Source organism: Cyanistes caeruleus, unplaced genomic scaffold (assembly GCF_971803275.1).
Source record: "Cyanistes caeruleus unplaced genomic scaffold, bCyaCae1.hap1.1 HAP1_SCAFFOLD_140, whole genome shotgun sequence".
Taxonomy (NCBI): domain Eukaryota; kingdom Metazoa; phylum Chordata; class Aves; order Passeriformes; family Paridae; genus Cyanistes; species Cyanistes caeruleus.
The window spans coordinates 62556-88668 of record NW_028255934.1 but is presented as its reverse complement, the minus strand read 5'-3'; the positions used below and the strand labels follow the sequence as shown (position 1 = coordinate 88668).

At 45.0% G+C, this 26113-nt stretch overlaps 2 protein-coding genes and 1 long non-coding RNA gene across 3 annotated transcripts in view; 2 read left to right on the top strand and 1 right to left on the bottom strand.

Annotated features, from left to right (window-relative positions):
- Window positions 1-26113, top strand: part of LOC147645967 (maestro heat-like repeat-containing protein family member 7) — a 262646-nt gene that overhangs the window by 199967 nt on the left and 36566 nt on the right. The window lies entirely within an intron of this gene.
- Window positions 1-26113, bottom strand: part of LOC147645970 (maestro heat-like repeat-containing protein family member 7) — a 277303-nt gene that overhangs the window by 244313 nt on the left and 6877 nt on the right. The window lies entirely within an intron of this gene.
- LOC147645971 (uncharacterized) lies at window positions 6408-8412 on the top strand. The gene is made up of 3 exons (XR_015282041.1): window positions 6408-6511; window positions 7490-7567; window positions 8231-8412. It is a non-coding gene; the product is annotated as an uncharacterized LOC147645971 (long non-coding RNA).

Sequence of the window (26113 nt, the reverse complement as noted above, 5' to 3'; positions counted from 1 at the left end):
AGAAAAATTCCCAAAATTCCATACATTTCCTCAAAATCCCATAAGATTCCCCAAAAATCTTACAAAATTCCCTAAACCTCTTCAAAATCACACAAAATGATTTAAATCTCCCCCAAATCCTGCAAAAATCCAGATGAATCGCACAAAATTCCACAAAAATTCTAAAAAATGCAATACATCTCCTCAAAATTCCAGAAAATTCCCAAATAATCCCACAAAATTATTTAAATCTCCTCAAAATCCTCTAGAATTCCAGAAAAATTCCACAAAATTACCTAAATCTCATCAAAATCCCACAAAATCATTTAAATCTCCCCAAAATTTCCACAAAAATCTAGAAAATTTCCACAAAAATCTAGAAAAATTCCCAAAATTCCATACATTTCCTCAATATCCCATAAGATTCCACAAAAATCTTACAAAATTCCCTAAATCTCATCAAAATCCCACAAAATTCCAGAAAAAATCCACAAAATTCCACAAAAATCCCACAAAATTTCCTACATTTTCTCAAAATCCCACGTCTGATGGACTGACATTTCAAAAAACAAACACCTAAGGAAGTTGAAGCTGCTGGAGGCCGAGAGGAGTTTTTCTCCTGGCCCATAAGAGGCCATTGCTGAGAAGTGCCAGCAGTTTTGCCCATTGCAAAGTGCCATCAAGCTGGGAACAGCACTTGAAGCCCTAAGGCCGGCAATTTCTCTTGGCTCTCTTTGCTTTGCGCCTTTTGAAGAGGTAGCAGGGCTCGGCTTCAGCCTCCTTCCCCCCAGGCCAGCCAAGGCCACGGGAGGGGAGCGGGGCTGGCCGCAGCTCTGCGCTTCCCGGGGAGGATGGAGACTGGCAAGTGCCAGGAGCCCCTTCTCAGAGGCTTGGCTGGGCCTTGCACAGCGGGGCTGCCGGGCCAGGCCGCTCCCTGCCTGGCCTGCACTTTGTGCCGCTGCTCAGTTTCACCACAGGCTGCCACTAAAGGCAGGGAAAGATAGCAGCTTGCAGCTTTGTGCTCAGATAATGGCCACACTCCCCACAGCAGCCATGGGGAAAAATCATCTGTGTTCCTGAATGCCAACAATTTCATCCGATTTTACTGGAATTTTGTGGGATTTTGAGGAGACTTAAAGAATTTTATGAGATTTTTCTAAGATCTTCTGGAAATTTGTTGAGATTTTGTGGGATGCTTCTAGAATTTGGTAGGGTTTTGAGAAGATTTCAGGAATTTTGTGGGATTATTCTGGAGATTTGTGGGACTTGGAGAAAATTTAAAGAATTTTCTGGGATGCTTCTGGAATTTTGTGGGATTTTTTGGAATTTTGTGAAATTTTCTGAAATTTTGTAGGATTTTGAGGAAATTTGAAGATTTTTAAGAGATTTTTCTTAGATTTTGAAAGAATTGGAGATTTTGTGAGATGTTTCTGGAATTTTGTTTGATGTTTCTGGAATTTTGTGGGATATTGAGTAGATTTTGTGGGATATTTACGGAATTTTGTGAGATTTTTCTAAGATTTGTGGGATTTTGAGGAGACTTGAAGAATTTTGAGGGATTTTTCTGGAATTTTGTAGGAATTGATGGAGATTTTGTGAGATGTTTCTAAAATTTGATAGGTATTCGAGAAGATTTAGGGAATTCTATGGGTTTTTTCAAGAAATTTGTGAGATTTTGAGGGGTTTTCAGAATTTTGTGGGTGTTTCTGGCATTTTGTGGGATTTTGAGGAGATTTAGTGAATTTTGTGGGATTTGTCTGGAATTTTTTGATATTTTGAGAAAATTTTAAGAATTCAGTGGGATGTCTCTGAAATTTTGGGGGATTTTGTGTGGGATTTTGAGAAGACTTGAAGAATATTGAGGGATTTTTCTTAGATTTTGTGGAAATTTGTAGAGATTTTGTGGGATGTTTCTGGAATTTGGTCAGGTTTTGAGAAGATTTAGGGAATTTTGTGGGATTTTTCTGGAGATTTTGTGAGGCTTTTCAAGAATTTTGAGGGATTTTGAAGAGAGTGGAAGCATTTTGAAGGATTTTTCTTAGATTTTATGGAAATTTTTGTAGATTTTGAGGGATGTTTCTGGAATTTGGAAAGTTTTTGTGAACATTTAGGGACTTTTGTGGGATTTTCCTGGAATTTTGAGGGGCTTTTCAGGAATTTTGTGGGATTTAGAGGAGACTTGAAGAATTTTGTGAGCTATTTCTTAGATTTTGTAGAAATTTGTTGAGATTTTATGAGATGGTTCTGGAATTTTGTGGGATTTTGAGAAAATTAAAAGAATTTTGTGGGATATTTCTTAGATTTTGGGGGAATTGGTGGTGATTTTGTGTAATGTTTCTGGAATTTTGTGGGATTTTAAGAAAATTTTAAGAATTCCGTGGTATGTTTTTGGAATTTTGGGGGATTTTGAAGAGACTTGAAGAATTTTTTGAGACTTTTCTTAGATTTTGTGGGAATTGATGGTGATTTTCCGGGATTTTTCTGGAATTCTGTGGACATTTGAGGACATTTTGTGGGATGTTTCCGGATTTTCGTAGAGTTTTAATAAGATTTAGGGAATTTTGTGGGATTCTTTTTCTGGAATATTCTAAGGCTTTTCAAGAATTTTGAGGGATTTTGAAAAGAGTGGAACAATTTTGAAGGATTTTTCTTACATTTTGTGGAAATTTTTGTAGATTTTGAGGGATATTTCTGGAATTTGGAAAGTTTTTGAGAAGATTTAGGGAATTTTGTGGGATTTTCATGGAATTTTGTGGGGCTTTTAAGAATTTTGTGGGATTTAGAGGAGACTTGAAAAATTTTGAAGGACATTTCTTAGATTTTGTGGGAGTTGGTTTAGATATTATGGGATGTCTCTGAAATTTGGTAGGGTTTTGAGAAGATTTAGGAGATTTTGTGGGATTTTTTTTGGAATTTTGTGGGGCTTTTAATGACTTTTGAGGGACTTTTCTTAGATTTTATGGAGATTTTGTGGGAGGATTCTAGAATTTGGTCTGGTTTTGAGGATATTTAGGGAATTTTGTGTGATTTTTCTTGAATTTTGTGAAAATTTGTACTGATTTTGTGGGAGGTTTCTGGAATTTTGTGTGATATTGAGGAGATTTAGGGAATTTTGAGGCAATTTTTCGGGAATTTTGTGGGGCTTTTCAAGAATTTTGTGGCATTTTTCTTGAATTTTGTGGAAATTTGTGGATATTTTGTGGGATGTTTCTGGAATTTGTTGGGTTTTGAGAAGATTTAGAGAATTTTGTGGGATTGTTGTAGAATTTTGAGGAATTTTCTCTTGAATTTTTTCATATTTGGAGGATACTTGAAGAATTTTGAGGGATTTTTATTAGATTTTGTGAAAATTTGTGGATATTTTGTGAGATGTTGCAGGAATTTGGTTGGGTCTTTAGTAGATTTAGGGATTTTTGTGAGATTTTTGTGGAATTTTGTAGGATTTTCAAAAGTTTATTTTTTTTTTCTTTTGAATTTTATATGAATTAGAGATTTTGTTGGACATTTCTGGAATTTGGAAGGGTTTTGAGAAAATTTAGGGAATTTTGTGGCATTTTTCTGGAATTCTGTGGGGCTTTTCTTGAACTTTGTGGGATTTTTCTTGAATTCTGTGGAAATTTGTGGAGATTTTGTGGGATGTTTCTGAAATTTTATTGGATATTGAGTAGATTTATGGAATTTTGTGGGATTTTTCTTGAAGTTTGTGGACATTTGTGGACATTTTATGGGATGTCTCTGGAATTTGGTAATGTTTTGCGAAGATTTAAGGAATTTTGTGGGATTCTTCTGCAATTTTGTGGAATTTCTCTAGAATTTTGCGGAATATTTCTTAGATTTTGTGGGAATTGGAGATTTTGTCGGATGTTTCATGAATTTGAAAGAATTTTGAGAAGGTTTAAGGAATATTGTGACATTTTCTTGGAAATTTGTGGAATTTTCCTGGAATTTTGTGGAGTTTCTCTAGAATTTTGTGGCATTTAGAGGAGACTTGAAGAATTTTGTGGGATTTTTCTTAGATTTTGTGGGAATTGGTGGAGATTTCGTGAGATGTTGCAGGAGTTTGGTTGGGTTTTGAGGGGTATTAGGGATTTTTGTTGGATTTTTCTGGAATTTTGTGGGGCTTTTCCAGAATTTTGTATGATGTTTTTTGAATTTTGTAGAATTTCTGTTGAATTTTGTGGTATGTTTCCGGAACTTTGTGGGATATTGAGGAGATTTAGTGAATTTTGTGGGATTTTTCTTGAATTTGGTGGACATTTGTGGATATTTTGTGGGATGTTGTGTGGAAGCTAAGGCCCAGCGCTCGGAAGATACCGGGATGTAACGGAAAGATAGTAACCCCCCCTCCTCCACAGAGCATGGTAATGCTCCCTGCAATTGGCCAACAGCACCTGGCTGTGATGAAAGCAGATGGGACTGACATAGTGACCCTCGGTTATAAAATGTCAAATTCTCCAGCAATAAACGCCATTCTGCCATCCATCACATTGGTGTCGTGGGTAATGGACCGAGTGGCCAAAGATGCTGGCCACCGTGCTGTTCCTGGAACCAGGGTGTCTGCCTTGCTTAAAAGACAACAAATATCCCACAAAATACCAGAAACATCCCACAAATTTCTGCAAAATTCAAGAAAAATCCCACAAAATTCCCAAAGTCTTCTCAAAACCCTACCAAATTTCTGAAACATCCAACAAAATCTCCAATTCCCACAAAATCTAAGAAAAATTCCTCAAAATTCTTCAAGTCTCTTCAAAATCCACAAAAATCCCACAAAAATCCCATAAAATTCCAGAAACATCCCACAAAATCTCCTCAATATCCCACAAAATTCCAGATAAATTCCACAAAATTCCAATATAATCCAAAAAAATTCAATAAATCACCTCAATATCCCACAAAATTTCAGAAACATCCAACAAAATCTCACAAATTTCCACAAAATTCCAGAAAAATCCCACAAAATTCCCTCAATCTTCTCAAAACCCAACCAAATTCCTGCAACATCTCACAAAATCTCTACCAATTTCCACAAAATCTATGAAAAATTCCTCAAAATTCTTTAAGTCTCTTCCAAATCCCACAAAATTCAAGAGAAATCCTCAAAATTCCAGGAAAATGCCACAAAATTCCCTAAATCTTCTCAATATTCCACAAAATTCCACAAACATCCCACAAAGTGTCCACAAATTTCCACAAAATTCAAAAAAAGCCCCACACAATACCAGAAAAATCCCAAAAAAATTTTTAAATTTTCTCAAAACTTCACGAAAGTCAGGAAACATCCCACAAAATCTTTACAAATTAACACAAAATCTAAGAAAAATACCTCAAAATTCTTCAACTCTTTTCAAAATCCCACAAAATTCCAGAAAATTCTAAAACATTCCATAAAATTCCACAACATTCCAGCAAAATCCCAAAAATTAGAGGAACAAAAAAATATCCCTAAATCTTCTCAAAACCCTTCAAAATTCCAGCAACATCCCACAAAATGTCCACAAATGTCCACAAAATTCATGAAAAATCCCACAAAATTCCCTAAATCTTCTCAAACCCCTGCCAAATTCCAGAAACATGCCACAAAATCTCCACCAATTCCCTCAAAATCTAAGAAAAATCCTTCAAAATTCTTCCAGTCTCCTCAAAATCTTACAAAAATCCCACAAATTTCCAGAAACATCCCAAAAAATCTCTTCAATATCCCACAAAACTCCTGAAAAGCCCCTCAAAATTCCAGAAAAATCCCACAAAATTCCATAAATCTCCTCAATACCCCAAAAAATTTTTGAAAAGCCCCTCAAAATTCCAGAAAAAAATCCCACAAAATTCCCTAAATCTTCTCAAAACTCTACCAAATTCTGGAAATATCCTACACAATGTCCACAAATGTCCACAAAATTCAAGAGAAATCCACAAAATTCCAGTAAAATCTGATGAAAATAGTGTTCAGGAACACACATCATCACAGAATGATTATATGCAGGTGCTTTATTGAAGAGCTCTGGGTGTCAGGGGTACACAGACCCAAATCTGACCCATCTTGCTTTTGAGCTGAACATGTTTTATACTCTATCATTCTAGAACTTACATATTAACTATTAAACTTACACTGTTCTATTGTATGCATTGTTTTTGCCCAAGCATGGATTTCTCGTGATCCCCCCCAGCTTCCTAGCATTGTTCCTCATGTTCTTTAAACAATAATTATATCTAATCACATCTAACAATTGTGTCATTTATCATATATTGATTCCACAGGTGCAGTTTCATATGATCTTTAGCAAGCACAAGGCCTAACATTTCCAGGGCCTACTTGTCCCATGTCTTTCCAAACCCAACTTTCTAAGTCCCCAGATTTTCTAAGATTTTAAGACCTTTTACTCTCAGTTCCATCTGATCCACCTGTGCCTTTTCCTTTCTCCAGAGAACGATCAAAAAGCTCTGCTGAAGGCGGCGTTTCCCGGAGGAAGCAGTGGCCCATGGGCAGCCTCTGCTGCAGGAAGGGAGGCCATGCCAGGCACAGTCACAGGAGGTAATTGCTGTGCCCCTGGGCCTGAGCCCTGCTGAGGCTTGAGCTGCCATCTCTGCTGCTTGGCTGTGCCTGCCCTTCAGGGATGTTGCACAGAGCATGGAAAGGGTATTGAGAGTAACCAGAGCCAGCCCAGAGCTCCCCAGGCCCCTCTGCAGCTTTGGCCATGTCCATTGACATCTGGCTCCCACAGCCTTACCCAAACCCCTCGCAGTGCCCAGTTCCCTAAGGCAGAAGGGGATCCCAGTGCACCATGGAATGGTTCTGATCTGTGCTGCCTTCTAGATTGGGACCATGACATGGATTATCTGAAAGTGCTGGTTAATGGTGGTTTGAAGACCTTGCCAGACGCTGGAGGCAAGTTCTCTATGTCCCTTTCCACACAGAATAATCAGTGACAATGTGGCAAGAGCACTCTCATGTTCCATTTCCCTTAAGAGTCTGAAGGTTGATGGATTCTGGAAATGTCGCCCTGCTCCCTTCTGGAGCCCTGAGTGATCCCACAGCATTGCTGTCAGTGGGAGGAAGGAGCATTTAGCTGTCAATTTTCTTCCCGTGTGCAATGCCAGTGTCTCCTTCCATGTGCTCTGTGCAGCCACGGAGAGGAGCAGAGAGGGAAGGGGCCAGGCCCAGGGCTGTGCCCCAGGGCTGTGCCTTGTGTGGCTCCTTTCTGGCCCCAGGGAGCCTGAGCTGCTCCCACTGCTGCTGCCAAGCCCTGGCCCTGCCTGGGGCTCAGTTCAGAGCTGCTGGCAGCTCCAGGGAGTCCTTTCTCTCCTGACTGCCATGCAAGGGGCTCTTTCCATCCCAGTGTGGGCCCACTGCAGGCACGTGGTCCCCCTGCTCCTGCTCCGGAGTGCAAGGCAGAGATGAGGGAGTGCCTTGGAGGACACCAGTCACCCAGGTGCACTCACTGCCACTCCAGCCTGAAGGAGAATTTTCAGCAGTGTCACGGGAGCTGTTCTGCCCTGCCTTTCTTTGCAGATGAACTTGATGATGAAGATGATCTGGATTCCCAGTCCATATCAGTTACTGAGCCTGATAATGAGGAAGATGATGAGGGTAGGTCAAAGCCTTTCCTTCTGGGAGACCAATGGAGGAATTCAAACATCTGGACATAATCCTGAGTGATCTGGAGAGATGCCGTGGTGGGTCCATGGCCCTCAGCCTACTCCTGAGACTCAGCAGCTGGGGGCTTTCTCTGCACATCTGGACACGCCATGCCCAGCACAGCGGGAAGGGATCCATGGCAGCCTCGCTGCTCCACTGCTGCTTTCCTGGCCTGCAAGGCTTTTTCCCAGCCTGGCCTGGCTGCAGCTTCTCCCCAGCCTCTGCAGGAAGGCATTTGGCATCAGCTGACAGGGAGCCCAAACAGCAGCACAGGCCATGCACACCCTGAGATCCCCTGCAATTTCCCCGTCTCAGGGTAGATCAGGTGTAGGGGCTGTTTGGAGGATGGAGGGCCGTGGAGCAGCTTCAAAAGCCTGGGCATTTTCCTGATCCTTATCCATGTTTTTGCAAAGTATTGCCTGGACAAGACCAGCATAGCACAGAGAAATTGTGCCATGCGAGCTCAAGGGCTTGAGCAGTCTTGTGCCAAGGGGTGGCAAGGTGCCTGCAGGCCCCAGCTCTGGGGGAAACAGAGAACGTCCTGGCCGTATCCAGCGTGCTGCCAGCTCAGCAGTGGAGCACAGCACAGGCTCACGCTGCCCATTGCTCCCACAGATGCAGCCGGCACCACAAGACATGCTCAGAAGATCTGGGAGAGCATGAGAAGAGTTTTCTACCAGGGAACACATGGTTTGATTAAGTTAATGGCCACTGTGGCTGGTGGAGCACTTTTCCTGCTGATGTGCTATGCTGGAATCTGGTATTGCTGGAAGAGAAAACAGTGAGTGTTTTGCTGATCTCGGCCTCAAACAGCTTCTTGAAAGGCTGCTCATAGTCGGGAAACATTCCCAGTGAGGCTGCTGTGGACCTGTAGATAGTCAGTGGTTGTCCAAATAACTCTGCCAAGAGTTCTGCTGCTGCCCAGGGCTTTCATTGGCCTCTTAATTGCTGGGCCTTGTCCTGCGGAGCCCGCTGGGGCTGCAGCCAGTGCTGGCTCCCACTGAGGCTGCCTGGCCAAGAGCAGCCCCAGGAGCAGCGGGCAGAGGCAAAGCAAGGTGGGCAGGAGAAAGAGCGGGGACGAGATTGCCCTTGAGGGGCAGAGGTGCTCTGGGGCCCGCTCCTGGCCAGGGACCCTGCCCAGAGCCATCCCCTGCTCGCCGGGGCCTTGAGGGGCAGCTGTCCAGCTGGGCCAAGCTGTGCCAGCAGCTCCAGCCGTGCTGGGGAGCCTTGGCCGCTCTGGGCCCTGCTGTGCAGGAGGGTCCCTGCGTGCCAGCGGCAGCTGGGGGCCTCAGCCACCTCCTCTCTCCACAGGAGCACCTCTGCACCTTCAGAACAGCAGCCAAAGACTTTAATCACCGAGAAGTTGACCTCTCATCCCCACTCTTCACCTCTGTCTCCCTCTGCTCTGCTGCGGCTCCATCCCCATCTTGAGGGCGTCCCAAGACCCACACGTGCAAAGTGAGAGCCTCTGCCCCTGAGCCTCCTGGCCCTGGTACCTGGCCAGGACTGAAATTGGGCAGCCCCTGTGCACCAGAGAAGGGCTTGGCCTATGGTTTTTGTTCAAATAAAGAGATGGAGATTTTACCTCAGTGTCTGGCTGGTACCACCAGCAAAGCCCTCATGGCACCAGCCCTGGCTGAGCTCCATGTCCAGGAGCAGCCGGGGGTGTCCACAGTGTGGACAAGCAGGAGCCAGGCAGGGGCTGCCATGACCAGTGGTGGGGCCACGAGGGGCTGGGGGAGCCCATGCTGAGCGTCCCTGGGTTGTGAGGGCACATTTCCTTCAGTGGCATCACCTGGGCCTGCACCTCATGAGGCACCCAGGGCTAATTTGGGCTCTCTGCTAAGGTGTGCAGGGATCCCCCATGAGGTGTGCAGTGGGGTTAAATTGAGAGGGTTTTTTACTCTTCTCAGCACAGCAAAGGGGACACTCTTGGCTGAGGTTTTGCAGAGCTGGGAGGAAGCCTCTTGCGAGCCCTTGGGCCCGGCCTGTGGGCACAGCGGGCAGGCAGGGCCCATCCCTTGAGGCCAGTCCGGGCTGCTCGGGCCGGGCCGGGCCGGGCCAGGTGAGGGCCCCGGCAGGGAAGGGCCATGGCCGTGGGCTCTGATGAGGCTGCCGAGCTTCACCCTGGCCCTGTGCTGCAGCCAAACACACATTTACAGCCACAGCCATTCTCTGGGGCACAGGAGGCACCCGGGGCTGGAACTGAGGCCATGGCTTCTCACCCTGAAGGGAGGCTGGCTCTCTTGGTTTGGAGGGCACAGCTTAGATCCCAGTTCCCTTTGTAAACCTGCTGGGGAAGTGTGGAGGGGCAGAGAGTTCCAACCCTTCTCATTGGGAAGTGTGGCTGATGCTGTGGGGTTTTTCAATTTTTTGCCCTCTGAATTTGTGTCCTGGCAGAGGGTTAAGTTTGCTTGCTCTCACAAAGGCCCTTTTCTTCTTGGTGCTCAGTGGGACTGCAATGCAGCCGGGGTTGAAGGAGGATCTGTGGCCGCTTGGGCCATGATTGTGGGACACCGTGTGGGACCTGCTACTTTTGGCTGTGATTTGTGGTGCTGCTGGTTCAGGCCTTTTACAGTAACTGACTTCAGTTCGTTCATCTTGTCACCAAAGGTTGGGAATAAATCTCTTGAACACCCCTGTAGTATTAAGAGGCAGGCATTGCTTTCTTGAAGTGCAGCATGCACAGGCCATGGGGATCACAGGGCCTTCTTGGTGGGGACTTCAGGGAGCCTGGTGGTCATTGAGGGAGGAAGCTGATTCTACTGGAAAAAAGAGGGTTTTCCATGTGTGGAAAAGAATAACCTCTCACTTCCTCATCCCTTTCTATACAAAGTTATACAGGCAAGTGCATTCAAATATCTCTATCTGCCATGTCAAACTATTTTTCTTTCTATATCTATCTATCTATCTATCTATCTATCTATCTATCTATCTATCTATCTATCTTGTTGTAGTTTAAGGCCTGGCGATGTGGAAGAAACTGGGATGTAACGGAAAGTTAGCAAAAACCCCTCTCTGTTAGGATAGTAAAACCTTCTGTAATTAGCCAATAGCACTCAAGTGTGACATGAGCAGATGGGAGTAACCTCCTAGGTTATAAAAGGTCAAATTCTCCTGCAATAAACGCTATTGCTTCACCATCCATCACATTGATGTCTTGTGGGTAGAATAGTCCGAGTGGGCAAGGGGGAGACACCGTGCTGGCTTCTGAACTAGGGTGTTTGCCTTGCTTGAAAAACCAACACTACCTATCTATCTTTATCTATCTATCTATCTATCTATCTATCTATCTATCTATCTATCTATCTATCTACTTTACTAATCTATGAAATATTTTCATGCACGAGATTTTGTTTATATATAAATTATGACACATGTATTGAGAGCTGGAAAATGATACCATCCATGATTGATATAGCAAAGCTTGGGTTTAGGAACACACATGAAGTGTGATTTCTTTCTTGCTAGACATATGCTGGCTCGTTTAGATTGACTATGAACTGATATCCTGCAAAGCTGGAAAATGCCTGGTTGCCATTGCTGTGATATCCTTTAAAATCCTTTTTTCATTTTTATTTTTTTTCCTCTGTGCTGGTTGGTAAATACCTTTCTTCCTTGAGCTGTGTGCTGGCAATATTGGAAGTAGAAAATAACAGAATACTGCATCTTTTAGATACTTGATAGCTGTCCTGTGAAATTTTATTGTAGTATCTTCTGTCTAATACCCACTCAGAATTAAATCAGCTGGTCAGCTACTGAGCACAACTTACTGCACAGCTGCAGCTCATGTTTCCACAGTGCAAGTGGCTTTTTCTTCTTCTGCATGTGTATCAAACACAACCAAGTGCAAGGCTGCTGACAGAGGAAAGAGCCTTGTTTAGTGGAGCCTGGACTTTGGGAAGGTGGTAGCTGTTAGATCAACACCCAGCAAACTGCCTAAATTCCTTTTTGTGACTGCTGTCTGGTGACTTTGGCCTGGCTTCTTGAGGAGGTTCAATTTTCATTTAGAAATGGCACGAGAACACTCCGTGTGCTCCCGTGGAGCCAGGGCTGTCCCAGGACACATGGAGCTGGGACAAAGGGCACATTGATTTTCATCTCAAGAAGCCACCTGAGCTCCTCATGGCAGCAACCCCACGCACTGCTAATGGATCCATTACAATTAACTCAGCACACAGCTTGGAACTTGAAGCTCTGACATACGGAGCTTGTTCAGTTCTGCCACGGAGGAATGGAGTTTGAAAACAAAGAGGTTTAGCAAGGAGATCCACGCACAGCTAAACTCTTTGTACTCTAGCAAAGGAAGTCTTAGGATGCAAACCCTCATCCATCCTCTGGTTTTACCCCTCCAATGAGCCAAATTCTTGGTCTTCATTCCTGTGTCAGTAGGAAAATATGACAGGGAAGTGGAGATTTTCCTTGGCTTCTTCAGCTGGCCAGCTTGTAACCTCATCCTCTGCCACAAACAGGAACAGACAAACTGGGATTTTGTTATGAAACCTACTTGGTGTTTGATTTTACCCAGAAGTAACTGAGATTCACTGAAATATTTACAAGCCATAAATGATGGATTTTTTGTGGTTGCTAGAATCTTTCCGATTTTACAACTTTTCTGCTGCACGAGAACCTGGCACTTGCAGAACTCTTGCCCCATGCACTTCTCTAGTGCTTCTTGCAGAGAAGTGCTTTGGGATTAATCAGGATGAGTGCCACGTTCACGTGTGGTTTCTGGAGTCCACAGGACAGGGAATTGTCTTTGCTGAGGGCACTGGCTGTCATTCCAACACCTGCATCACTTTTTCTACAGTAATCCTTGTGAGAAAGGTCGTTCTTTGCCATAGAGATTTTTAGTCCGCATTTTTTATCTCAAACAGCCAAAAGTTTTCCATCTCACACGTTTCTGATGCTGATTTTTCCATTCCAGTCTGTTGTTGGCCTTGTCAGGAAAATTCATCTACAAACACCAGAGGTTTATGTCTAAAAAGGAGACAGTGGAGTCCTTTTACTTGATTTGAATAAAGGGAGAGGCCATGGGCCATTCTCCTGGGGTCTCTCAAATTTTTGGAGGACACAGCCTCCTTTTTATCCGAATTTCCCAGCCACGTCCCTGTCTCTTTCCCCATTGGCTGAGGTACTTGAGAGGTCCAGACTCCCTGGACTGCCTGATACCTAAGATTCCCCTCTAATGTATAACCCTCCTTCTTCATTTTTAATTCTTATGGAATTTATGGTTTTCCCCCATTGTTTCTTTCATCTTTCAGTATCAAATTTCATTTATCAGCAAACTTACAGTTTGTTTGTAAAGGCAAATATCTTTTTTCCATTCATCAATCAGAGGAATCCTTCCCATTGTTTCTTTTATCTCTCAGTGCTAGTTTTATTTACCAGCAGACCCACAGCTTGTTTCTAAAGACAAATCTCTCATTCCTCTCAACCTCTCTTTTTAAAAAAAATTTCTTACTAATTGTCTGTACAAACTTTAGTTATCATTGACTTTATTTCCTTTTCCTCGATTTTTTTTTTGTTTTGCAATTATTTGCAGTGACATCAATTTCTGTCCTTTTGTAGCTATTCCTGGATTAGTAGCTATGGCTACTACCTGCATTCTCTTTATCAAATGTTGCAGAAATTGTACTAAGCAAGGGATCATGCATGCTAAAAAGATTAGAGTTGCTACAGCACAAGAAAAGCATTTGTTAAACCCACAGTTTACTAGATAACCACGAAAACACGTCTTATTCTCATTCTTTCCATGTTTGGACTGATACATGAGTTAACTTTCCTATTGCTTTTGTAATTTGTTTCACCACCTTTTAGCTATCATTTAATTTGCCACACTCTCTCTTCTTCTGCTGACAGTGTTTGCATTTCTAAGCTCTCACACGAGGCTTCTACCTGCAGTTCCATTTAAATCTGTTTTGTTGGATCTGGACCAGAACCTATTACAAAGGATTTGAGTTTTGTTTCAGAGTTGCTACTTCTACTGATCATCACGGACAACACGTGTCCTGCTTGTGGAATTGTTTTGGGGGCAGCTTAAAAATAAGGGCTCAAAAAAACCTTCTCTTTCCCCTCTGCTTTATAGCCTTCAAAATCTTTTTGGTAATTATGGAAGGAACACCTTGCTTAGCTGCTGGTAGTGAACTTAACAAACATTTGATTCTATTTGCCTTGATATCTGAAACAATTATAAGGAGGGAAGCTGGGGGTCTAACACTCTGAACCTAAAGTCTAGTCAGAAATGCTTTTTCCCACGTATGTGCTTCTTGTTCTATTTAGACAATAAATGCTTTTTTTCAGAAGAATGAAGCCACCATAGACTTCCTTCTTCATCTCAAAATCTTGTTTATTATGGACTTAACTCACTGGTTAGGTTTGACTGGGCTGGCCACCCACAGCCAGTCTTCAGATCTTCCTGGCCTTCCACAGACTTCACAATTTTTCAGGTAAAAGGATTTGCTACTTCTTCTCTTATGGTTAAAAATTACTTTTCTACTTTTGGCTTCAACTTCAAGTGGCTGACAATATCAAGGTAAGATTATTAAGGCAAACATTTTAATGGTGTAATTTAATTTCCTAACTTAACTTTTACTTTCCTGTTGTCTTTACACGACCTGTAAAGGCGAGTGAAGGCACAGAAAGAGCTTTAACATAAAGAAAACAATGACAGTGAGGATTGGCCTCTAATGACTGGAGATTTGAGAGAAGGGATGCCCACACAAACTATTTCAGCAGCCAGGCTGTGGGAGGCACACGGGGCTTCCCCTGATGTTGATGGCCTGGCTACTGCTCCAGTCCCCTCTTGTGGAGCATCAGTGGCAGCCTGCCGAGCTTCTCCTCTAGCTGAGATGTCTGAATTTCTGGGGCCTTAGAGACCTTGACTCGAGAGGGATGGCTCTACCCGTGTTCAGCTCTCCTGACGGCTGTTTCTGTGCTCAGCAACACTTGCACAGGTCTACACTACTTTGCTGCTGCTGCTGCTGCTTCTCTCTACTCCTTCACTAGGACTCAATCTCCTGGCTGGATGTTGTGAACAGCAAAGTCTAAAGGCAGGCTCTGTGCTAGCTGAGCTTCTTGTCAAAGAGCTTTTACAAGAGACACTATCCAGGCTACATATTGTTTCCAATAGATATCCTTTATCCCTACCCCCAGGTAATTCTCAAGGCTGAGGATTACCAGGATAAGGAATTCTAAACATCAGTTCAAAGGGAGATAATTGAGTATCCCCACTGGGTCTGGCCCTTCTTCTTGCCCAAGCCAGTGGCAAGAGCTGGCATCTTAGTTTCTATCACCAGCTTCAGAAGGTGTTTCTTTATTTCCCCATTCATCTTTTCATCTCAGCCAGAACTCTGGGGGTGCCAGGGGCTATGGAGGTTCCATTGGATCCGTAAAGCAGTCAAAACTCTGAGACATAAACTTTGAAGAATTTAAGAATTTAGACAAGCTGAGGCCTTAATTAGAAAGAAGCCTTGCTAAATCTAAACAAAATAAATAGATGGGCCTTGCTAAAATTAGAGGGAGCTAGAGAAGCTTTGCTAAAATTAGAGGTTAATCATTGGCTAATAACTAATTGTCTGTCAACTCTATGCTTGTTCAGCTGGGCTTATAATGAGAAGCAATGAATCTGGTAAGGAACTTGAAGAACAGAAGAGAATTGCAAATCAGAAACTCCTGGAAGACATGAAACTAGGAGCCCAGCCAAGGGTCCATTTGTCACTTTGCATTGAAAAGGTAGAAAGGTCAGAAGGAGGAAGAGCCATATCCCTTCCCTCCCTTCTCTCACCCCTCCTCATAAAAGGACCACCAACTCATTTCAAGGAACAAACTACGCATGCTTAATTGCTTTTTTCCTAATTAGCATAGGAAGCAGAGTGTGGGTGGCAACGGGGTTATGAATATGCATTTGTGTTCCATATTTCTGGAAATAAAAAGCCTGTATTCACCTGTATTCGGGGCCGTGTGTATTAAGGGGTGATCTGACACATCGGCCCAGCGCTGCTAATAATCATACACTTTTTAACCCTAAACCAGTTCAAGAGTCTTTGTCTGTCTCAGTTGGATAGTGATACTAGATCATATCCATATTTTAGTAAATCAGTCTTAGAATGCAGCCAAAAATTGCATGTGGAAAAAGGAAAAGAACTTGTGGGTTTGGGAAGAGGAGGATGGATTTTGTTAACAGCACATTGGAAACAGCACCAAGAGAAGGAACAATTGTTTTTGGAATGCTCCCATGTGAAGGTACAGCAGGTTTTAGTCTTGAGCTCAGGTTTGTTTGTGCAAGTGAAACAACAAAAACAACAATGATGATGATGATAATGATAATAATAATGATAATAATAGTAATAATAATAATTATAATAATGATAATAATAATAATCAATAATATATATTTATATCCAAAATTAAAAATTGATAATGTGCAATAATGTTGACAATACTAATTTGTGAGCTTTGGTTGCTCACTGTAACACTAAATACCCTATAAAAAAGGACTAGCAAAGGCCCAAATGTCAATGGTAAATTTTGTGAATTGTATACACAGAATAAAGGAGGAAGGGGTGAAGTTGGCTGTTTTTATATGGTTTGCTGATGCTGTGATGTGGAATGCTTTGTCTGTTCCTGGGAAAAATACAGTGATTAAAACTGCTGGGTTTTTCATGTACCACACTATCCACAAATGGCAGGATTGGTTCCATGGCTGGAGAGGCTGTTAAAAGAGCAGCTGATAAAATGAGGAGATGGGAACCTGTCCCGGTGGAGAACCCATCTCCCAGATGGGCTCCATGCCCTTAACAATGGGCCCACTGGGAAATGGAAACCCCTGGGTGTGCACGGCTGCACCCAATTTGCAAACACAGCCATGGACAGTGAGACTTGGACTGCCTGGGAAATTGTTCTGGCTGTGATGGCCCCTGCCAGGGCCACCCCAGAGGCTGCAGGGCTGGACCTTCATGCACTGGAATTCATTAGGAGAAATCAGAAGCAAATGACAGTTTACAATACAGGAATAAGAATTCAGATTCCTCCAGGACACTTTGGTTTGATAACTTCTCACTGGAGCTTGGCCTTGCAAAGGGTTCATGTCACGGGAGGAGGAATTGATGCAGATTATCAAGGAGAAATTGAAGTAAGTCTGTTAAACAATAGTGAACAAGATTTGGTTTTCCACCACAATGCAGGGTAATACAGTTATCAATATTGCAGTATTAAAAACAATTGTAAAAAAAGGACATCCACCTCAAATCACCTCCATTTGAGGAGATAAAAGGTATGGATCCAGCAGTCTTAATAAAGGAGCCAGAGTGTGGGTCCAGAGGCCAAATGGCCCTCCCGAGTCAGCCAAAGGAACAGCTCTGGGCAAAGACAACACTGTTGGAATCCTGAGACCTGGGCAGGAACAATGGGAATATGTCCCTGCAGCCAAGTGTTCTCTGCCAGAACAAGTCGATGGGATATTGTTTTACAGACCCTGCCAGACCAAATCTCCCTGTTTGCCCCAACGGCCCCTTTGGAAAATGCTCAGATCCACGGGGCTCCATGTGAAGGCTGATGTGACCCTGAGGGACTTCCACACCAATTCCAGCCAGGAGCCTGGCTGTCCCTCAGGGACTGGGACCCGGCACCTCTCCAGCCGAAGGGAAAAGGACCCCAGCAAGCCTTGTTAGCCACAGACAGCGCAGTAAAGCTGAACAGCAAAGGACCTTGGGGACATTATTCTGGAATTCAAAAGGTGCCAGCTCCATGGACAACAGAATTATTGTTCCTAACGTGAATGAGGGTGAGGAAAAAGAATGAGTAGGCTTGTGATGGTAAAGCACAGAAATCATTTCACATTGTGGCCTCCAACTAGAACAGGGCTTGGTTTCTCATGAAGGGAAATCTCAGTCAATCCTGTATGTGGATGCTAAATCTGAACCAGAGTGCCTGTAGTTATTACAGGCCACATAGCTCTCAGGCCTGACTGAGAACTAGCCTGAGAAATTCATGAGAAGGAATTAAAACAATTCTCAGAGATACTAAACAGCCTTGCAGGTGTTGTTTTGCAGCCTGTTGTTTCTCCTTGCAGGAGACAGTCAGGGGGGGCAAGTGCCCCTGACCAATGATGGTGGTGTAGTACTTTGTTAACCAATAAGAGTTTCTTTTCTGTACTTTTCCACGTATCTGTCTATTAAGACAGGGCTGAAGCAATAAACTAGGGAATTCTCCTGTTGTGACTCCTTTGAGAGTCCATTGTCGTTCTTTAAAGCCGTTCCCAATCGGAGCGACATCTGGTGACCGCCCGACGTGATGCTACACCGACCCCTGAGGTCCGGTAACCCGACATAAACTGCAGCCGACCCCCGAGGTCAGAGAGCAACCGACGTGATCTGCTAATCCCCTGAGGGTAAGCAGCGAGCGGGAAAAAGCCAGCCCTTCCCCCTAGAGGGGTAAGTGGAATTCTCCCGGGCTTTCCAAGAGGAAGCTGGTTCTGGAAACCAACGGGATAGTGGAGCCTGCCAGTGAGTGGGTTTGGAACGGCTCGTCTTGGCGAAGCAGAGCTCAAAATCCCCGGGTCTGAGCCATCAGCGTCTGCATTACTGCATTCGCAGAGCCGCCAAGATAAAGTCCTCATAATGGGGAACTGCACTTCAGCTTATGAACAGCTGGCCTACCTTGCATGGCAGGATGCCCTGCCCCGCATGAGACTCAGTGTTTCTGAAGATGCCATGCGTGATTTATTCCAGTGGGTGAAAGAGCAAGGTTTTGTTATAACTATGGACAATGCCTTTGATCTCGAACTTTGACTGTCGATAGAGGACCATTTATGGTCGGAATTCATTAACGGAGATATCAGCGTGTGTAGCCTGGCAGCCACCTGGGGAGTGCTTTTTAAAACGCTGAAATGGAGCCAGTCTGAGGACAGTGAAACCGTGGATGAGCTGCATAGTGCTCTTTTAGCTCTGCCCAGACCCTCGGAGGACTGTGGCGGCGAGCGAGAGCAACCCGCAGCCCAAAGATCTCCCTCTCCAGAGAGGTTTGAGCGGCCGCCATCCGCGGAGCTGGGCGCGCGGGCTTTGCCAACAGGAGACTGCCCGCCTCCGCCTGTGCCACCCGCAAAGCCTCCGCCGGCGCCAAAAGCGCCACCGCCGGCCGCCGCAGAACCCCTTTCTCCAGCGCCTCCGCGCTGTCCGAGCTTCTTCCTTCTGTGCCGCTAACAAAAGCGCAGACATCCCCGCTGGGGCCCGTCAGCGCGGCGGGAGAGGGGGAGAGAGTCAGCGCTCAACTCCCCCGCGCCCGGCGCGCGGGCCACCGCCGCGGAGGAGTCCGAGCGCAAATCCAGAACACGGCGGGCCGCCGCCGCCGAGGCGGGGGGAGGGGAAACAGCAACCGCGTTCCCCCTGCGCCTGCCCGCCACCACCAGCCGTGGTCCAGCCAGCCGCCGGCCGACCGTGAGCAGAGGAGCGGCGGGGAGAGGGGAAACAGCAACCTCACCTTCCCCCTGCGCCTGCCCGCCGGCGCCGGCCGCGAGAACCCCGAAAAACCCGAACTCAAGCCCAGATCTGGGGCCGGGGCCAGGCCCGTGGCAGGCATCGCCCCCCCCGTGCGTCCGAAGCACCGTCGAGAAAGCGCGGGGGGGGCCGGCGAACCTCACTCGCCCCACGCGTGCGCGGGAGGCGCTAGCCCTGCGCCCACTTCGCTCCCCCCGCGCTCCAGCGGGGAGGCGCGGGAGGGAGAGAGAGCGCTTGCCGTGCTGCGCTCCCGATCTGAACTCTAACAGCGGCCCCCCCGCACCCATAAAGGTGGCGGGGGGAGAGAAAGACAACGGCGGGCCACTCCACCGGGACCTTCTGCATCGACCCGAGGAGATGCCTCAATGAGTCCGTCGGCTCCAGCGGCCTGAGCCGTGCCAGTGTCCTGCAGTCCCTGCGGGACCCAAAACTAACTCACTTTGTATCTTTTAAATTTTGTGTTTACAGAACTGACAAACAGCCGTGAAGAGATGGTAACTTCAAATTCCCTAAACCTTCCTGAAATTCATGAACTACTGTTCAAACCCGATGAACAATAACAGCAACCATGAAAACTTTATAAATCCCTCAAAAATCCCTCAATTGTATTTGAAAAAAAGAAAAGGAAAAAAAAAAAAAAAAAAAAAAGCCGGATAAGAAGAGGGGATCAAGCAGCATAAATTGCATATAAATTGCATTGTGCATTGTTTTTATCATTTTAGTATTCTTTCTAACTACTCTATTGACATGTTAGACTGTCAATTCGAACAGACTAACAATGTTGTATATAGTTTTGTATAGTGTGTGTATTAATTCACTGAATTAGAAATATTAGACTCAACCATCAAGTCCTTGCAAAGAGAACAAATCCTAAATACCAAAACATAAACCAAAATTCTAAATTAATTCTACATCAGCATCCATTCTAATTTCTAGTAAAATAAACCTCTTGTGCTGTGTTTGTTTCTTTTCCTGAAGGGCCCAACAGGAAATTACAAACACGCTACATTTTTTTTTTTTTTTTCCTAAGCGAAAAAGGTGAATTATGGATGCTAAATCTGAACCAGAGTGCCTGTAGTTATTACAGGCCACATAGCTCTCAGGCCTGACTGAAGCCTAGCCTGAGAAATTCATGAGAAGAAATTAAAACAATTCTCAGAGATACTAAACAGCCTTGCAGGTGTTGTTTTGCAGCCTGTTGTTTCTCCTTGCAGGAGAGAGTCAGGGGGGGCAAAGTGCCCCTGACCAATGATGGTGATGTAGCACTTTGTTAACCAATAAGAGTTTCCTTTCTGTACTTTCCACGTATCTGTCTATACGACAGGGCTAAAGCAATAAACTAAGGAATTCTCGTGTTGTGACTCCCTTGAGAGTCCATTGTCGTTCTTTAAAGCCGTTCCCAATCGGAACGACAGTCAGGATTACCTGGAATTTCATCATCCTGCTTGGAGATAGCCAATGGCCCCTCTTTTGTTTTAAAACAGTGCTCACCATGTGTGGCACAGAGACATCTATGTGTCTACCCATGGTGAGTTTCCTGGCTTCTTGTGGCAGCATCACGCTGGCTGCAACTGCCCGCAGGCATGAAGGCCATCCAGCACTCCCCTTGTCAAGCTGTTTGGAAAAGCAGCCGACCGGCCTTTCCCAGCTTCCCAAACCTTGGCTCAGCACTCCCAGTGCTAGGTGTAGCCTTTCATGCACAAACAGCTGGAAATCTTTGGACAAATCTGGCAATCCGAACGCTGGAGCAGTTGTCAATGCCTCCTTCAGTTTGAGGAAGGCCTCCTTCTGTGCTCTGCCCCAGGTAAACGGCTGCGTCTTCTGGGCCTCATCCAGGGCTTTTGCAATTAGTCCATAGTCCATGATCCACAGGCAGCACCACCCTGTCATCCCAAGGAAGACTCGCAGCTCATGCACGTTCTGGGGTTCTGGAATAGCACAAATAGCTTGAATACAATTAGTACCCAGCTTACATTGCCCTGGTGAGATTTCACATCCCAGGGAAATCACACTCTGCCAGGCAATTTGTGCCTTTTCTTTAGACTCCTTATATCCTCCCATTCCCAGCTGATTTCAAATTTCAATTGTTACCTTTATGCAGGTTGTTCTCTCTTCTGTAGCTATCAGTACACCATCAACATACTGTAACAGCAGGTATTGTTTTCTCGGTACTTGCCCGTTCTCGGTCCAAATCTCCAGCTCCTTCCCCAGCTGGCTTCCAAATAGGGTTGGACTGTTCTTGGATCCTTGTGGGAGTCATGTTCAAGTGAGCTGAGTTTTCCTTCCTATTTCTGGATTTTCCCATTCAAAGGTAAACAGTTTCCTGCTTTTTTTGTCAAGGGGTATGCAGAAAAAGGCATCTTTTAAATCAAGTACAGTAAACCATTTCTATTTCTCTTTTATAGATGTTAACAATGTGCAAGGATTAGCTACCACTGGGTAAATATCTTTAGTTATTCCATTTATTACTCTCAAATCCTGCACTAGTCTTTATTGGTCAACACAGAAATTTGGGCTCCAGTGTTAACTACAAAAGTAAAAAGTGGATGTATAGGACCCACTATTATGGAGAAACCGCTCAGACTATTCAGCCTAGTCTTCACAGAAGTATGGAGAACATCGTTTATTTCTATCTTCAGCACACTTTTATAGGGTTTTACAGGGTCCCCGGGCTAAGCAAGTTACTCTTGATTAATCCACACAGGTTTACATTTTTTCTCTTATACGCAAGGATGTTGTTTTGCTTCATTCTCTCTGCTTCAGGAAAGTTTCAAGGACATGAGCCTTTAATATCACGACTTATACCAAAGGCTGGTTTGTGCAGACAGGCCTTTACTAAAATATCATGCCCACCTTCTGTTCAAATATTCTCTACACACTATTGCTGTAATCAGTATGTCTCCAGTTTTGTTATCTCTAGTGAGCACTTGAAATAAAAGCAACCTCTGCCTCTCTGCTCACCCATGAGAGGCAGAGTTCCCAGTTTCCCTGATTCTGAGGCTCTTTGGGCTCCACTCCCAGAAGCTGAGAAGGAGACGGCTTTGGCTCACAGCCCAGAGCCTGTGGAGCTGTGCTGGGTTATCCAATGGGGCATTCCATACAATGAACTTGGGACAGTGCCAATTAGAAACAACTTCACTCAACTTTGAAGTGAGAAGCCATCTATTACCTTGCTGGGGACCCCCTTCTTTATCTCCAGTGACCACCAATACTGGCAGTGAGAGATTTCTTTTCTCTTGTCTGGGTTTTCCTTAAGAGAACCAATGCATCTAACACCTTTGCTTTCTCTGATTTTTCTTCTGCCATTTTTACAGGTCCATCATTTCTACTGGAATGAATTAGCTCTTTTGGAGGGTAAATTTGATTCAGGAGAGAGGTTTCCCCCTCTTCTTTCCTCACTTCTTTGCTTAAAGCCAGTTTTTGGAGCTGCTGTAAAACAAGCTCCCAAAACTGAGCAGAGTAGAGTTTGATTTTTGACCAATTTAAATTTTCTTTCATCTTGTAAAGAACACACTCTATCAATCACATTTTCCAAATTAAACCAGTAACTAAGCGCCTGCTTTTCCCCTCCCGGAGAAGGTCTGGCATTGTGTTTTGCTAACAGAGCATAAAATGCAGCTTTAACTTCTGCACTGCCCTTTTCAGTCATTTTTACAAAGGGAAAACCACTACAGGGAGGTATAAATTTCAATTATACACACACCCACACCCACACCCACACCCACACACACACGCACACACTGCTTTTTGCTTCCCTGTGTGGGTAAAAAGACCAAATCTGCTTGGGAGGCACTCTTTCAGTTTAAAATTCTGATTGTCTCTTTGCTACACCAAGCACTCAAAATTCATACACACAACAACAACAAAAACATTCCCACCCTTTTGCACTAAGAGATCTTTTGTGAAATTCTGCAGACAGAGCCCTCAAGTGAGTGTGGGGTGCTTTTCACCTCAGCGTGTGCAGTTTGTGGGAAATTCGAGTCGCCCCCCTTGCTTTCTAGACACCGCTCACTCTCTTGGGAGTGTCGGGCTGGGTGCGGCTGGAGCAAAACATCTTTCCCCTAATACAGACTGCACAACAAACCTGCAGCCCCTTCTGTCTGTCACAAATCCTGTCCGTGACTCCAGTTTAAATGTCACGATTCGCTAACGCCAGTGGGAGTCGCGAGAAGTTTCTTTGATCTCAGAGGGCACAAAGGACACAAGGGATTTCAGTTGAAATCACAACAGCAATAATGTACATTTATTTTAGTGATAACAAGTGTTATGTGATAGAGGAGAGGGAGTGAGAGAGAGAGAGAGGAGAAAGAAAACAAAGTAAAGAAAGAGAGAGGTTATAGCTACCAACAGATGAGACAGTGTCACAGGGGTCTTTTTCCGTGGGGAGATCTCACCAAAATTAATTTAGCCTTATGTAATTCTTCCCCAAAGTGACCTTGTTTCCAGTGTGCTAATAAGCACACCAAAGGAGAAGTTCCTGCTATGAGAGCATTGCTGCCCAAAACCCCTTTAAGCTTCTCTATGTCACAACTACAATACACCACAAATGCCGAACCTGCGACGCTTTCGCAGTCGTCTGACGGACGGCGCCCAGGCAATCCCAACAGGAATTCCTTTAGCCCAACCAAGCGCAGCTTTTGCTGTGTCTTATTGGCAGGCACCCAAACCAAAGTGAAAGCTCCTTACCTCTTCTCCTGGGGACGCTGTGAGCAGCGCAGACGGTTGCGGCCGATGGGCTCCCCGAGAATCCCTCGGTGCCGGCTGGAGCAGGATCGGGTCGCGAGCTCGCTCAGCAGCACTCACAAGGTCCCATCTGGGTCACCAAAATGTTAGAGTTCAGGAACACACATCATCACACAATGATTATATGCAGGTGCTTTATTGAAGAGCTCTGGGTGTCAGGGGTACACAGACCCAAATCTGACCCATCTTGCTTTTGAGTTGAACATGTTTTATACTCTATCGTTATACAACTTAGATATTAATTATTAAACTTACATTGTTCTATTGTATGCATTGTTTTTACCCAAGCATGGATTTCTCGTGATCCCACCCCAGCCCCCTAACATTGTTCCTCATGTTTTTTAAACAATAATTATATCTAATCACATCTAACAATTCTATCATTTATCATATATTGATTACACAGGTGCAGATTCACATGATCTTTAGCAAGCACAAGGCCTAACATTTCCAGGGCCTACTTTTCCCAGGGCTTGTCAAGCCTAACTTTCTTTCTGAGATCCCGAATTTCCTAAGATTTTAAAATGTTTTACGATCACCTCCAGACACAAAGAGTCCTGTCTGAACAGTCACAGTGCTACATCTATTTTTAATTTTAATTTTTATCAATTTTTCCAGAGCCTGCTGGCTGTGTTCAAGGTTTTCTCCCTATTTCCTCCCTAGTGCACATTCTCCAGGAACGGTGCTTTTACATCCTTTTGCATTGATTAAAGTTACCTGCAATGACGAGTTAATCCAAACCCTGGGAAAACTTGAACTTAAATGTGTACCTAGGCAAAATATTTACCTCCCACATCTGAAGCCATGAGTTGCCAAGTACTGTCCCCACTGTCATACCCTGTCCCCTGGAGGTGTGCTGATGCCATTTCAAAGGGGTTGCCAATGAAAACAAGTTTGAATATTTTGGTAGTTTCCACATTGGCATTCAAATCCTTGACTAGAAAAATCACAAGTCAAGATTTCTAGGATTCTTCCATACCAAAGCTGTCATTCTCACCCTGGATTTTAGAGTGTCTGAAAAGTCAGACAAGGTTTTAGTTTTAGACTCTAGAGACAAAGTCCCTGCTGTTCGGCGATCCCATTCCATCAGCATATAGTCCTGATGATTCCTTTAGGCAGGAGCAGCAAAGGCAAGAATGAGCCAAACAAGCTGTTCCTGTGTTCTCATGTCCTGCACAGCAGTAACTGGGAATTCAAGAATGGATTCAGGAGACAATGGGTGCACAGGGAGCCACCAAGACTTTGGGATGCTGAAATGGACCAGCCTGGTGCCTGTGCCCGGGCTGCACCGCGCTGAGCTCCAACTGGACAATCTAACAATGGTTGAATGGACACACCATGGGCCACTGGAGACTCCTACTCCTAGTTCTGTGAGCTACACTATTCACCTGTCATTCACCAGATGATTTTTTCATCTTTGCTTGAAATCCAGGAGAGGAAAAGGTCAACATGGAAAAGTGTTCTCCCAGTTCTAGTGACAGCTGTGCCTGCACACCACCTGTGCCCATGGCAGGGTGGTTGGAGACTGGATGATGTTGATGATACTGTGCAACACCAAGTGCTCAGGGATACTGGGATTGCCCAAGTGGAGAGCAAAACTGAGCTGTGTAAGTCCCTGCTTTTTTTCAGCGCATGCTGCTTCTTCCTTTGTTCCAAGCAAGTCCAGGATTTGGTTTCATGAGTCTTTAAGGTGCCTGGACAGATGAGAGGGAGGGCAGCTGCAGCATAGGGCTCCTGTCCCGTCAGACTCTCTCCCTCTCTCTCTCCCTCTCTCTCTCTCTCTCTCTCTCTCTCTCCCTCTCTCTCTCTCTCTCTCTCTCTCTCTTTCTTTCTCAGGATGGTGCCAGTGCCGCTGCCTTGGGACACCTGAGTGTGGAAGGCAAGCTCGCCCTCAAGCACGGCCATCCAAGTCAGTCACGGGCACAGGCTGCAGCTGAAGCTGGCAAGCGTTGCTGTGAGGCTGCAAGTGAAGAGAAAGCCATTGTGGCCAACTCTGCTGAAGCCTTTTGCCAAAGCAAAGGCAATTGTGCCCACAGCCTCCCCCTGTTTGGCACGCGGCTGCTGCGGACGCCTCAGTGCGCAGGTGCCGACGTTGGGGCTGCTGCTGTTCCTGGGCACACTCTGCTGCTGTTTCTGTGGGCTCCAGAGCCGCTTGGGCAGCAGCCACTGGGCAGCCCTGCTGGAGGAGACATCGCCACCCTCCCCATGGTGGCAGCAGCTCTGTGGACCCCGAGCTCTGTGTCAGGGGGGCCTCGGTCAC